Source organism: Kogia breviceps, chromosome 8, assembly GCF_026419965.1.
Source record: "Kogia breviceps isolate mKogBre1 chromosome 8, mKogBre1 haplotype 1, whole genome shotgun sequence".
In the NCBI taxonomy this organism is placed as follows: domain Eukaryota; kingdom Metazoa; phylum Chordata; class Mammalia; order Artiodactyla; family Physeteridae; genus Kogia; species Kogia breviceps.
Window position 1 is genome coordinate 66,103,413 of NC_081317.1, and position 13,283 is coordinate 66,116,695.

The following is a 13,283-nucleotide window of genomic DNA, read 5'->3' on the forward strand; positions in this document are numbered from 1 at the left end:
TGCTGCTCTGCGTTTATTCTGCTTTATGATTTCTATGGATTTGAGAGAAAAAGTATAATGCAGTGGATGAGAGGAGGGAAAGAAACTTTTTTTTTTGGAAAGAAACATTTTTTTTTTTTTTTTTTTTTTTTTGCGCTATGCGGGCCTCTCACTGTTGTGGCCTCTCCCGTTGCGGAGCACAGGCTCCGGACGCGCCGGCCCAGCGGCCATGGCTCACGGGCTTAGTTGCTCCGCGGCATGTGGGATCTTCCCGGACCAGGGCACGAACCCGTGTCTCCTGCATTGGCAGGCGGATTCTCAACCACTGTGCCACCAGGGAAGCCCTGGAAAGAAACATTTTAAAGCATTTCGCCAGATGCTTCTCTCTAAGCCCCTCAAACCCAAGCAGTGTACTCCTTTTCTGTTTCTATGTGGATGCTCTCAGATTTATCTACCAGGTGACCATGATCTGGGCTCCTGTTCCTATCTCTCCCTGCCCAAACTGACAAGGGCCCGTTTTTGTGGGGATTATGCGTCTTTCAAGAAGGTATCCTTCTCCTAGTCAAAGTGGCTGTGGACACAGAAGTGCTCAAAAGAGACAAATTTCTTCTCCCCAGCCCTTTCCCATAGCCCAGTCACACAAAGCACTGCTGAATAAAATGACTTCTGCATTTCTTAGAATATATCACTCGTATTATAGAAATTTGTTTCATCAACTGCTGTACCTGAAATATCCCATTCACTTCTCACAGTAACTGTGTGAGCTGATACTATTTGCAGCTCTGCTTTATAGACGAAGAGTCTGGGGTTTAAATTCATCCAAGGTCACCAAACTAGTGAGCAGTGAAGGCAGGATTTGAATTTGGGCAACAAGACTTCAAAGCTTATGTATTTGACTACTAAACTATATTGTCTCCCTAATGTAAGTGCTGAATTCCTGTTAATATAGACCCTTCAAGTCTAAGCATTACCTTGGAATTTAGTTTGGAAGATACTAAAGGATCATGAAATACTGAGTTTTTTTGTAAGAAGCATTTTTAGTGAGAGAGGTTTTTGGCACACAGTTTAAAGGGACCTTGCTTTCAGATATGGCTGGGTCCAGGTTCTCAAATGATGTGATTTGAACTGGATATTTCTTTTTATTTGTCCATTTCTGTTTGATTAAACCACTTTTGGGGAGGTTGTTATATACATTGAATCTAATCCTATCTGATGTGCAACCCCAATTCTCAGAGCTCTGGACAGATTCACTTAGCTTAGATTGATAAGCTAACATGATAATGGAAACTAGTGAATGGGGCCAGGGGGATTTACTACTCTTCTTTGCAAGGCCTGTCTCCTATGCCCATACCTGTGGCCCTGGAGTGGAGTCAGCCTATCCAAATACATGGCCTGACAATGTGGGGGAAACGCTTTCCCAAAGAAAACAATTGTGTTCTTACCAGAAGCAGGGAGAGTGGGTCGGGAAGGAACTTCAGCTACTCACTGCAGTAATTAAAGGATCTTTTCTATTTACAAGACTTGACATGCTAGTTTAATGATGAAGCAGCCTCCTCCAATAGAGAGGATCTTGGAGTTAGCACCGGAAGACTTATATTCTAGCCCTGTTTCTACTGAAACAAACTATCTAACAGTCCATTCCTTGACCTCACTAACTTCTATAAACCAAAGGACTTGAATAAATCATTTGTGTATATATCAACTTTTAAAGTTCTATACCATTTTAAATGACTTTGCCTACTCTTTCCCCCCACCCTCACTATGCTCCAGGCATGTCATTCTTTTAGCTGCTTATTTATGGCTGTTCTTTCTTGTTTTTAAACCTTTGCCCATGTTGTTCTCTCTGCCTGGAAAATGCCTTTCCCTCTACTTGTCATCTGACTTGATATTCAGATATCACTTTAAATATCACTTCCTCAGCAAAGCCTTCCATGAATTCTCTGTCTAAATTAGGTTGCCCTTGTTATATCTCTTAGAGCACCTGTTTTTTCTCTTTAGATTGATTACCAGAATTTGTATAATATAATATAATATAATAATTATTTTGAGCACATACTAGGAGCCAGGCACTAGGCTAATTCTAAGCACTAGGGATACAACAGTGAAAAGGCAATTATTCCTGACCTCATGGAACTTACGGTCTAGTAAGGGAGAAAGTTGGAAAACAAACATATAAGATCATGGCAAGTAAACATATAAATGTGATGAAGAACAGTAAAGCAAGAAGAATATAGCGTGACTTATTTTTAGGGCCATTTCAGATTATGTGGCAAGAACAGGTCTCTTCAATGATGTGATATTTAAGCTGAATAAACTCAGGGGAAGAATATTCCAGGCAGAGAGAACAACAAGTGCAGAGTGAGAAAGCTGGAGCTGAAGGATCTGGGGGAGAGATGTGTATCTACATATAGGAAAATGGCTAAATAAATTATATATTAGAATCTCATGTAGCTATTAGTTATTAATATTACATATCTATTTACTTTTGTTCATTATTTTAACACATACAAGGCCTTTTCCCAACCAGAGTATGCATCTCTGTATTCTTCTTCTGTGTGTGTAGCTGTATTTTTATTTATTTTTTTATTTATCTGGAATTTAGTTTGATGTTAAGTGAAACTTTACCTTAAGCATTTTTCAAAATTCTTCTTCTTTTTTTATGTATTAAGTTTTTATATATACTAGGATATACCTTGAGATTTTGGTCCATTCATCTGACTGTTGTGTCTTAGGTTAGTGTTTCACTGCTTTTTTTTTTCTACTTTATTATTACAAGTTTCCAAAAAAAAAGAAAAAGAAAAGAATTATATATATATGAATTATATATATCATTGCCTTGATTCAACAATCATTGCCATATTTTCTTTATATGACTTTTAAATTTCTTTACCACTTCCAAATAAGTTGCAGACATCATAATCTCTCTTCCTAAATACTTCACACACACCTCCTAAGAACACTTCCTACACAACCATTATCACATCTAAGATAATTAACAAAAATTCCTTAATGCCATGTAATATCTAGTCTTGCTTTTTTATAGCTAGTGTTTTGAGCCAGTACTGAATCAGAATTCTTGTATATATCACATTGTTGTAATTTTTAAAGTTCTATCCTCATAATTCTTATGGTGAAAAAAAAAAGTCCTAACAATTCTTCTTCTTTCTTTTTTCTGAGGCAAAATTTGTATACAATTTAATAAATGATTCTCCTAACTGTGCAGTGTGGACCCTGTGGTCCCATGAGGAAAAACAAGACACCTCTTAGCTTTCCAGGTTTCTCCTTTTCATGGCAAAAAACCTACTCAGATATTGATGATAAATTCATATACTTCTAAAAAGACAAATATCCCTGAGAAAAAGCAAATCTACCATTTGCTTAGGAGAGATGGTTTTTAGATTTCCTTCTTATAAAAAGTAATTTGCCCTCTTTCTTCTATCCCAAATCCCTGAGGCTTTGAAAGGATAAAGAAACCAGTTTGGAGCTTTCAAAGGATTTATTTGCTATAGAATTGCCTGAGCCCACCAACAAGATGAACTCAGGATTTCTGTGCTTAAAAGGATTTTGCTCACTGCTTTATTTTTACCAGAACTTCAACATTCAAAAAGCAATTCTTTTTGCCAGAATTCGGCATGCCTGGAGGAGGTTAGAAAAAGAATCTATAGAATTAGATGTCTAAAAATAGAAAAAAAATCCCAAACATTAAAAAATTCCTAATTTGGACAGGTCCTGAGTTGAAATCACATTCATCTGCAAAAAGAACGGTTTTAGGTCAGAAATGCTGTATTTTATAACTCCAGATCTTGACCTTGGACTTCACTGGTGAGGATTCTAGGAACTGCATGAATTGATAGGAGGGATGCCATTCCGTTGGCCAATTCTGGCATGTGTCCTGGCTTGTGAAGTTTTATAAATCTCTCTTAAACCCACCTCCTGGTTCTGTGATGCCAATCGCCTAAATCTGATTCTCAATACTTTTTTAAACAAATAAACAAAAAATTTCCCTGTAATATCACACATTTAAGTATTTGTTGCTTGTGGATAGATAAGAGAAACCAAGTATGGATGTGAATTAACAATTCAGTGATGGAGCTGTGAATCTCTGGATGGCTATGTAAGCTGTAAGAAAAGTTCCTCACTGGACCTGCACTTCCTGTGCCCCAGAGGTGACCATCCAGGCAAGGTCAACCTGAAGAGGGTGTGAACCCCAGCAGCTGCTGGATGGGTTTAAATTGCCACTATCTGCCTCCAGCTCTTCTACCAGACCAGCTAGTTTTTCCATCAGAACAACTTGCTGATCATGTTTCACCTGTTTAAGCGTAGATGCCACTTGATAGCTGAAAACGGATTCACAGAGGAATCTCTCAGAGCCATCTTCTAACATCTCTCCAGCTCCTTTGGGGTAGGTGAAAAGGGCTTTCCATGGTGGGGCAAGGTCTGAGCCACTGAAACCAGATCCAGTGACAGAACTTCCACTGACCCCACCGGCTGAGGTTGATGATGAAGAGGCAGCCATTTCCACTTTAGTAGATTTCTCACTTCACTCTGCGGCTTTGACAAGTTCCTCTACAGCCCTGCCCCCGAGGCCAACCTAAGTGGCCGCATTTACTGCTACAATGGCGGCGGCCTGCTCCCTAACAATTCTTATTTATTATTGCAGATAAAATTTAGACCTATTGGTAAAGTGCCGAAAATTACTATTGGATTTTTTTTAGACTTCATTTAAACCTATACGTGATTTTGTGTAGAAGTGATCATTTTTACTACATTTAGGTTTTCCATATAGGATTGTCTTACGTCTCATTACTTTTTTTTTCAATTTAAAAAATTTTTATTGGAGTATAGTTGTATGTCTCACTATTTATTGAAATATTATTCAATGTCTTAGTAAAGTTTTATGTTTTTATAATTTAAATCTTGAATATTTAGTGTTAAGATTATCCCTAGTATTTTATCATTTGCTATTATGAATGCAATTTTTTTCTCATTGTATTTTCTAAGTGATCACTGCTAATGTAAAGGAAAAGGTATTGAAACTCTTATTAGATGTCGCTTATTAGTTCAAATTACTTTCAACTGATTTTTTTTTTTTTTTTTTTTTTCCGGTACGCAGGCCCCTCACTGTTGTGGCCTCTCCCTTTGCGGAGCACAGGCTCCGGACGCGCAGGCTCAGCGGCCATGGCTCACGGGCCCAGCCGCTCCGCAGCATATGGGATCTTCCCGGGCCGGGTCACGAACCCATGACGCCTGCATGAACAGGCGGACTCTCAACCAGTGCGCCACCAGGGAAGCCCTCAACTGATTATTTTGATTTTTACAAGTACTGTAGTAATTTACAAGTAATGACATTTGACTCTTCCTATCCAAAACTTTACTTAATGAAGTTTCAAGCTTTAATACAAGGTCTGTGGTTTCCAAAATAATATTAAATAAACATGTTGATTGTGGGCATCCTTGCTTATTTCTAGATTTGTTTGATAATCATTTGTGGTGTTGACTCTTTTGACTGAACTTATATGTTTAATAGGAATGCTCCATATATATCATATTTACACATCATCTAAAGCTGAGTTCAAGGCAGCAACTACACAAAAGAGGACTAACTTGAATCAACGTTAGATGTTTTCTTCTAGGCATAAGAATGTTGCAGTCTTTACTGAGTTGGGATAGTGACAAATGAAAATTGTATGTTCCTGAGGCACTCATGTCACTTAACTCCACGGTAAAGTTCGGCTACTTTCCTTCTTCTAGATTTCTAAATACGTAAGATCTCAACATAAAGTCTCTCAGTCAGGAGCTGTGTGACATCAGGCAGTTCAAATCAACCATGCAGACAGGAATTGGAACCTGTGCAGAAACTATCGGCCGCAAGGAATTACTTCCCCAAATCATGGTTGTAACGAAGTTTAGGTATGCTGACTTAACCTGCAAGAGCATATCCATCAGGGTTCGAGCAGGAAACAAATCACTTTGGGCCTTTCAAGCAAAGAATCAAGTGTTTATATTGGATTTCCCTGGTGGCGCAGTGGTTAAGAATCCGATTGCCAATGCAGGGGACACGGCTTCCAGCCCTGGTCCAGGAAGATCCCGCATGCCGCAGAGCAACTAAGCCCATGCGCCACAACTACTGAGCCTGCACTCTAGAGCCCACAAGCCACAACTACTGAGCCCAAGTGCCACAACTATTGCAGCCCACACACCTAGAGCCCATGCTCTGCAACAAGAGAAGCCACCGCAGTGAGAAGCCTGTGCACCGCAATGAAGAGTAGTCCCTGCTCGCCACAACTAGAGAAAGCCTTCATGCAGCAACAAAGACCCAACACAGCCAAAATAACTAAATAAATAAAATAAAATAAAATAAAAATTTAAACGAATCAAGTGTTTACAACACTGAAGAAGAATAAGGGGACTTCCCTGGTGACACAGTGGTTAAGAATCTGCCTGCCAATGCAGGGGTCACGGGTTCAACCCCTGGTCCAGAAAGATCCCACATGCCGCGGAGCAACTAAGCCTGAGCGCCACAACTACTGAAGCCTGCGCACCCTACAGCCTGTGCGCCACAACTGCTGAGTCCACGCAGCTCAACTACCGAAGCCCCTGTGCTCTAGGGCCCGCGTGCTGCGACTACTGAAGCCCGCGCACCTAAAGCCTGCGCTCTGCAAAGAGAAGCCACTGCAGTGAGAAGACCGTGCACCGCAATGAAGAGTAGCACCCGCTCGCCACAACTAGGGAAAGCCCGTGCACAGCAGCAAAGACCCAATGCAGCCAAAAATAAATAAAATTTTTTAAAAATGAATTGACTAATATTAATAATAAGGAATTGACTAAAGGTTAAAAAAAAAAAGAAGAGGAAGTCAGGGGAACCTGCCACTGGCTTCCAGGTTTGCACTATTGCTCTAGTCCTACAAATCAGTAAGTTGTGGCTGCCACACAGGTCAGGAAATCACAGAAACTAGCCACCAGCCGACTTCACTGCTTTATTGCAGAGAAGCGAGTGACTAACATTGGAATGCCTGTTCTCATTACAGCAATCCCCATCTGCCTCATCCCACACACCTGCCCACTCCACCAGAGGAAGAAAGACACGGCTTCTACCTCTCTTCTACCTTACAAATATTGCATGAGTATCTTGTGCTGACTGTAAATGGCATCCAGGATCCTGTAGACAACAGGGCCTGAGAAATACAGTTCCAAGATTCCAGCATTTGTGATATAGAGAAGAGCTTAGAAGGGAGTGAGAATGCATCTTGGATTAAAAAAAGAAAAAGAAAAAAAAGCAGTCTATCTCTTCGGCTTCTCAGCAGCCATACAGTGCTTTCTATCTATAGTTAAGCAAACAAAAACAGCAAAAATTCCTTCTAATTTTATGCAACTATCCCTTATACAAAGAAAAGCATGCCCACCTTTTCTCCAGAAGGGGACAACAAAAGTCTCATCAGCCACTATACTATTTCTGAATGATATTTCTTATTTAGTCACAATCCTCCTTTAAAAATCTTTACATACTGGATTAATTTATAACATTAACTGCCACCAAATTCTTTATATAAAATAATATGGAAAGGGGAAAGGAAAAAATAGGTTGGTAAATAAAGTATATACATAACAAAACATGGAAAAGCATACATAGGAACTTCATCCTTGTTTCTGCAACTGGTCATCAGACTATAACATATTTATAACTTTCTTCATCCACTACCTATATCCTGTTCTCTATTTCTGTGATCTTAGCTGGTCACAGTTCTCTACCAGTAGTGAGATGACCCAAATCTCCATTTCTGAAGGGTCTGAGCTCTTACTGGCCGTTTCTGTTGGGTTGTTATAGTTTTTTATTACATTTTAGCCACTGGACATGGAAGTACTAAGAGGTGCTTTAGAAAATACCCAGAATTCTGGGACCTCCCTCGTGGCACAGTGCTTAAGAATCCTCCTGCCAAGGCAGGGGACACAGGTTCGAGCCCTGGTCCGGGAAGATCTCACATGCCGTGGAGCAACTAAGCCCATGCACCACAACTACTGAGCCTGCACTCTAGAGCCCGCAAGCTACAACTACTGAGCCCACGAGCCACAGCTACTGAAGCCTGCACACCTAGAGCCTGTGCTCCGCAACAAGAGAAGCCACCGCAGTGAGAAGCCATGCACCGCAACAAAGAGTAGCCCCCTCTCACCACAACTAGAGAAAACCCACGTGCAGCAATGAGGACCCAGCGCAGCCAAAAACAAATAATAAATGAATAAATTAATTAATTTAAAAAAGGAAAATACCCAGAATTCTAGATATATTCCTTATTCCCAATGTGAAGCAATAAACATGTTTTCCATTTATAATTAGCATCAATTGCCCCTTCTTTGCTTGTAGACTCAGTGGCATGAAGAGCCCCAAATGTCCAGGTGGCAGTCTTAACTTCTAGTTCAGTGGGATCATTGTTTTTATTTCTTGGAAAAACATTCCTTTCTTTAGAACTAAGTTATCTAAACCAACAGAGCCAATAACTCTGGAATGAGGATAATCCCATATTGTTAAGCCCATATTGTTAAACCCATATTTAACTCTGTGGCCATTTTCAACATGAGCTCATTGAGCAAGTGCTGTAGTGGTTGGGGAATGATCCTGGCTCACATACAGAATCTGTTGTCTTGTCCACTTGATTATTGGAGGCCTTGTCTGCTATTGGTGCTCTTTGGTGAATGTTTACATGGAATGCTAACATCTTCTCATTCTGTACTATTCTGAGAGGTAGAACCACATGCATCTCTCCTTATCACTGATCCTCTGGTCTTGTTGTGCAACAAAACCCATTATCTACAAACCATTAGCCCCCATCCCAGAGTCAGTGATATCTGTATTTCTAGACATCTCTCTTTTCAAATGAACTGTTTCAAGTTCTGCCCATTTGGAGGATTTCTCTTCCCTGTGGTCCTTCAAGGCAATCCTTAAGTGGGATTATATCATAGTTCTATAGTAATTTCTTTTGGCTTGTGTCAAATATCATGAAGATATCATGAAATATCATGCTTTAGCCCATCTTCCCCTGGATGATGGAATGGATACCATTCCACTTGATGAAAGAGTGCTGCTGGGCATTCCCAGCTTTAAATACTGGTGTGTCAGATAACATCCAGTTCATGGTGCGCATAATAGATCATACCATCAATGATCAAGCATGGCTTTGCTTCAAAGCCTATGGGTCTACTCTATGATTCTCCCATTAGTGCTTACCAGAGTCTCCATATAGCATCGTTATGTGTCACAGACAGACCACCACTGGATTTACTGGGTTATGAGTCCCGAGTTTTAGACCACCTTGTTTTTCCTTTTTCTTTGGCTCCACTCAAAACCGTCAACCTTATGGGTAAACGAGTTGCAGCAGTATAAGAAATGTGGCACATGCTGCTTCCAAAATTTAAAAAGGCCCACTTATCATTGTACCTCTTTCTTAGTGATAGGGAGTTTAACATGCACAAAATTCTTTCACTTTGAAGTGGATAGCCCAAGAGGACTAAGACCACTGGAGCCCTAGAAACTTAACTGAGGGAGTGGATTCCTGAATTTTCATGAGGTTTATCTCCCACTTTGTGGCATGTGTCTTCCAAGGCATCAAGCAAACTTGCTACATGCTGCTCACCAGGTCCTTCAAGCACTGTGTCCTGTGGAAGAGCAAGACAATCACAGTCCTAGTGGAGGGACTTCCCTGGTGATGCAGTGGTTAAGAATCCGCCTGCCAATGCAGGGGACATGGGTTTGAGCCCTGGTCCGGGAAGACCCCACATGCAACGGAGCAACTAAGCTTGTGCGCCACAACTACTGAGCTTGCGCTCTAGAGCCCTCGAGGCACAACTACGGAAGTCCATGCGCCTAGAGCCGCTGCTCTGCAACAAGAGGAGCCACCGCAATGAGAAGCCCGCGCACCGCAACGAAGAGTAGCCCCCGCTCACCTCAACTAGAAAAAAGCCCGCGCACAGCAACCAAGACCCAATGCAGCCAAAAATAAATAAATAAAATAAATAAATTTATTTAAAAAAATAAAAGTCCTAGCGGATTAGAACGTGACACAAAGTTAAGGAGCTGACACAGCCCTGTGGGAAGACAGGCAGGTGTACTGCTTCTGCTGACAGATGAAGTAAAGTGCTTCTGGTGCTCTTTACTAATTGGTATAGAGAAAAAATAGTCTGCCCAGATTAATAGCAGTACACCAGTTGCAAAGGGCTATGTTAATATGCTCCAGTAATCAGTAAAAGCAGATCCAATTGGAATCCCTACCAGAATAAATTTTCATAATCCATTATCAAGCTCTAAAATCATGTCATGCACAGATCAAGCAGAAGAGTTGAAAGAGATATGAATCAGACTTCTGCTCCTGGAAAAAAATGGAGTTAGATATACTTTTACTTATTTCTCCTGCTAATTATAACTAAAATCCTTGGCTGAAATACTTAAAGCACCTATCATAAGACTCTGAAAGGTTGGGGAAAAGAAGGTGGCTTGGCCAGGTCCTTTGGGACTTGAAAACTGGCCCAGCAGTGAGCTTTGTGAGGTTTTTATTTTGCCTCCTATATATCCAGGCCTCAGTGCAAGGGAATCCTGCTCTCACTAGCCAAAGGAATGGGAAAACAGTGACTCTTCAGGACAAAACCCATACCTACTCCAGGTAAACACCATGAAAAAAACCACACGCATCCCCATTGTCACTATTTCTGGCCAAGCCTCTGGGATGGAGCCCTGTCGACATTGCCTGGCCTGCACCAACACAAGCAGATGCAGCTATCCCCTAACCTGGCGCTACAGAGACTGTGAGGGGGGTGCATTCTTGACCGTCGCTGCACTACACTAAGTGAACAGCTGCAAAAAGGCAACGTGTTTCTCCTTCCCAACTAGTGACTGGGTGAGAATTAGACGAAACAACTGGAAAGCAGGATTCTTTAAATCTGTGTATGAAGTCCTGGGCATACCTTTGAGCAGACTGTCCGCGAGGTTGACCGTAATCAACACAGCAAACTGAACTATGTGTGGACTAGTGCCCAGGTTTCAGTTTGGCTTCTGGGTCACACCCAAGTAGGGCAGACCAGAATAGCAATGCAAAGGCTTTGAAAATGAATTGACACTTGAAACATAGCCCACAAAAGTGGGCCAGGACATGCATTTTGAACCTAAACAGTTTGACTGCCTTCTAAAATGGAAGATCTAAATAGGAACCAGAGTCTCATAATATTCAAAATGTCCTGGATACAATGCAAAATTACTCATCATATCAAGAACAAGGAAAATCCTCAACCTGAATGAGAGCTATAAAGAGGAACTAAATAGAAATTTTAGAACTGAAAAATACCAGTGAATAAATAAATAATAAATCAATGGCTGGGCTTGACAGCAGAATGGAAGAGACAGAAGAAAGAATCAGTGGACTTGAAGGTAGAGCAATAACAGTTACCCAGTCTGAACAACAGAGAGAAAACAGGGGAAAAAAATAAAAAAAGAGCAGAGCCTCAGGGACATAGGAGCCTCTAACAAAAGATCTAACATTCATGTCATTGAAGTCCCAGAAGGAGAAGAGAAAAAGAGGGAAGGGCCACAGAAAGAAATAATGTCAGAAAAATTCCCAAATTTGGCAAAAAATACAAGCCTACATATTTAAGAAGCTTAGTACTATGGACTGAATTGTGCTCCCCATCCCCAAATTCATATGTTGAAGCCCTAACCCCAATGTGATTATATTTGGGTAGAGGGCTTTTAGGAGGTAATTAAAGTTAAATGAAGTCATAAGCGTGGGTTCCTAATCCATTAGGATTGGTGGCCTTATGAGAAGAGGAAGCGCTTTCTCTCTTTCTCTCTCTTCCTCTTTCTCGGTCTCCTTATGCACACATCAGAGAAAGTCCAGGAAAGGACATAGCAGGAAGGGATCCATCTGCAATACAGAAAGAGAGCCTTCACCAAAACTGAATTGGCTGACACTTTGATCTTGGATTTTCCAGCCTCCAGAAATAAATTTCTGTTGTGTCTACCTCACTCATGGAATTTCACTGTGGTAGCTCAAGCTGACTAAGACACTGAGAAAACCTCAAATAAGATAAACCCGAAGAAATCCATGGCAAGACACATCACAGTCAAGCTTCTAAATACTAAAGACAAAGAAAAGTGCTGAAAGAAGCAAAAGAGAAATGACATTTTATCTATAGGGGGAAAAATATTTGAATGATATGATTTCTCATCAGAAACCATGGAGGCCAGAAAGAAGTGGCACACATTTTTCAAGTGCTGAAAGAAAAGAACTGTTGACCCAGAATATTACATCTTGTGAAAATGTCTTTCAGGAATGAAGGAGAAATCAAGTCATTCTCAGATGAAAGACAACTGAGAATTAGGTGCCAGCCTTTAAAAAAGAAAAGACTGAAGGAAGTTCCCTAAACAAAAAGAAAATGATAAAAGAAGCATTCTTGGAACATTAGAAGGGAAGAAGAAACAATGGAAAGAGCAAAAATATAGATAATATCTTCTGGCTATGAATTCCCTCAATTTCTTTTCCCCCTCAATTTTTGTCTGAGAAAGTATTTATCCTTCACTTTTTTTTTTTTTTTTTTTGGCTGTGTTGCTGCGTGCAGGCTTTCTCTAGTTGTGGAGAGTGGGGGCTACTCTTCATTGTGGTGTGCAGGCTTCTCATTGTGGTGGCTTCTCTTGTGCAGAGCATGGGCTCTAGGTGCGTGGGCTTCAGTAGTTGCAGCACGTGGGCTCAGTAGTTGTGGCGCATGGGCTTAGTTGCTCCATGGCATGTGGGATCTTCCCGGATCAGGGCTTGAACCCATGTCCCCTGCATTGGCAGACAGATACTTAACCATTCACTGCGCCATCAGGGAAGTCCTATCCTTCACTTAAAAAAAAAAGTTATTTATTTATTTTTGGCTGCATTGGATCTTTGTTGCTGCACGCAGGCTTTCCCTAGTTGGCATCGAGCAGGGGCTACTCTTCATTGTGGTGCATGGGCTTCTCATTGTGGTGGCTTCTCTTGTTGCAGAGCACAGGCTCTAGGTGAGTGGGCTTCAGTAGTTGTGGTACATGGGCTTAGTTGCTGCGTGGCATGTGGGATCTAACCTGTGGGAGAACAGTGACTCTTCAGGACAAAACCCATACTACTCCAGGTAAACACCAGGGATTCAACCTGTGTCCCCTGCATTGGCAGGTGGATTTTTTTTTTTTTGAAATTTATTTTATTTAGTTTTTATACAGCAGGTTCTTATTAGTTATCCATTTTATACATATTAGTGTATACATGTCAATCCCAATCTCCCAATTCATCCCACCCCAACCTCCC

General features: G+C 41.0%; 1 pseudogene; it reads right to left on the bottom strand.

Moving 5' to 3' along the window:
- Positions 1-4,163: 4,163 nt before the first annotated feature.
- On the bottom strand, positions 4,164-4,495 carry LOC131761306 (anaphase-promoting complex subunit 16 pseudogene; annotated as a pseudogene).
- Between the last annotated feature and the right edge of the window lie 8,788 nt (positions 4,496-13,283).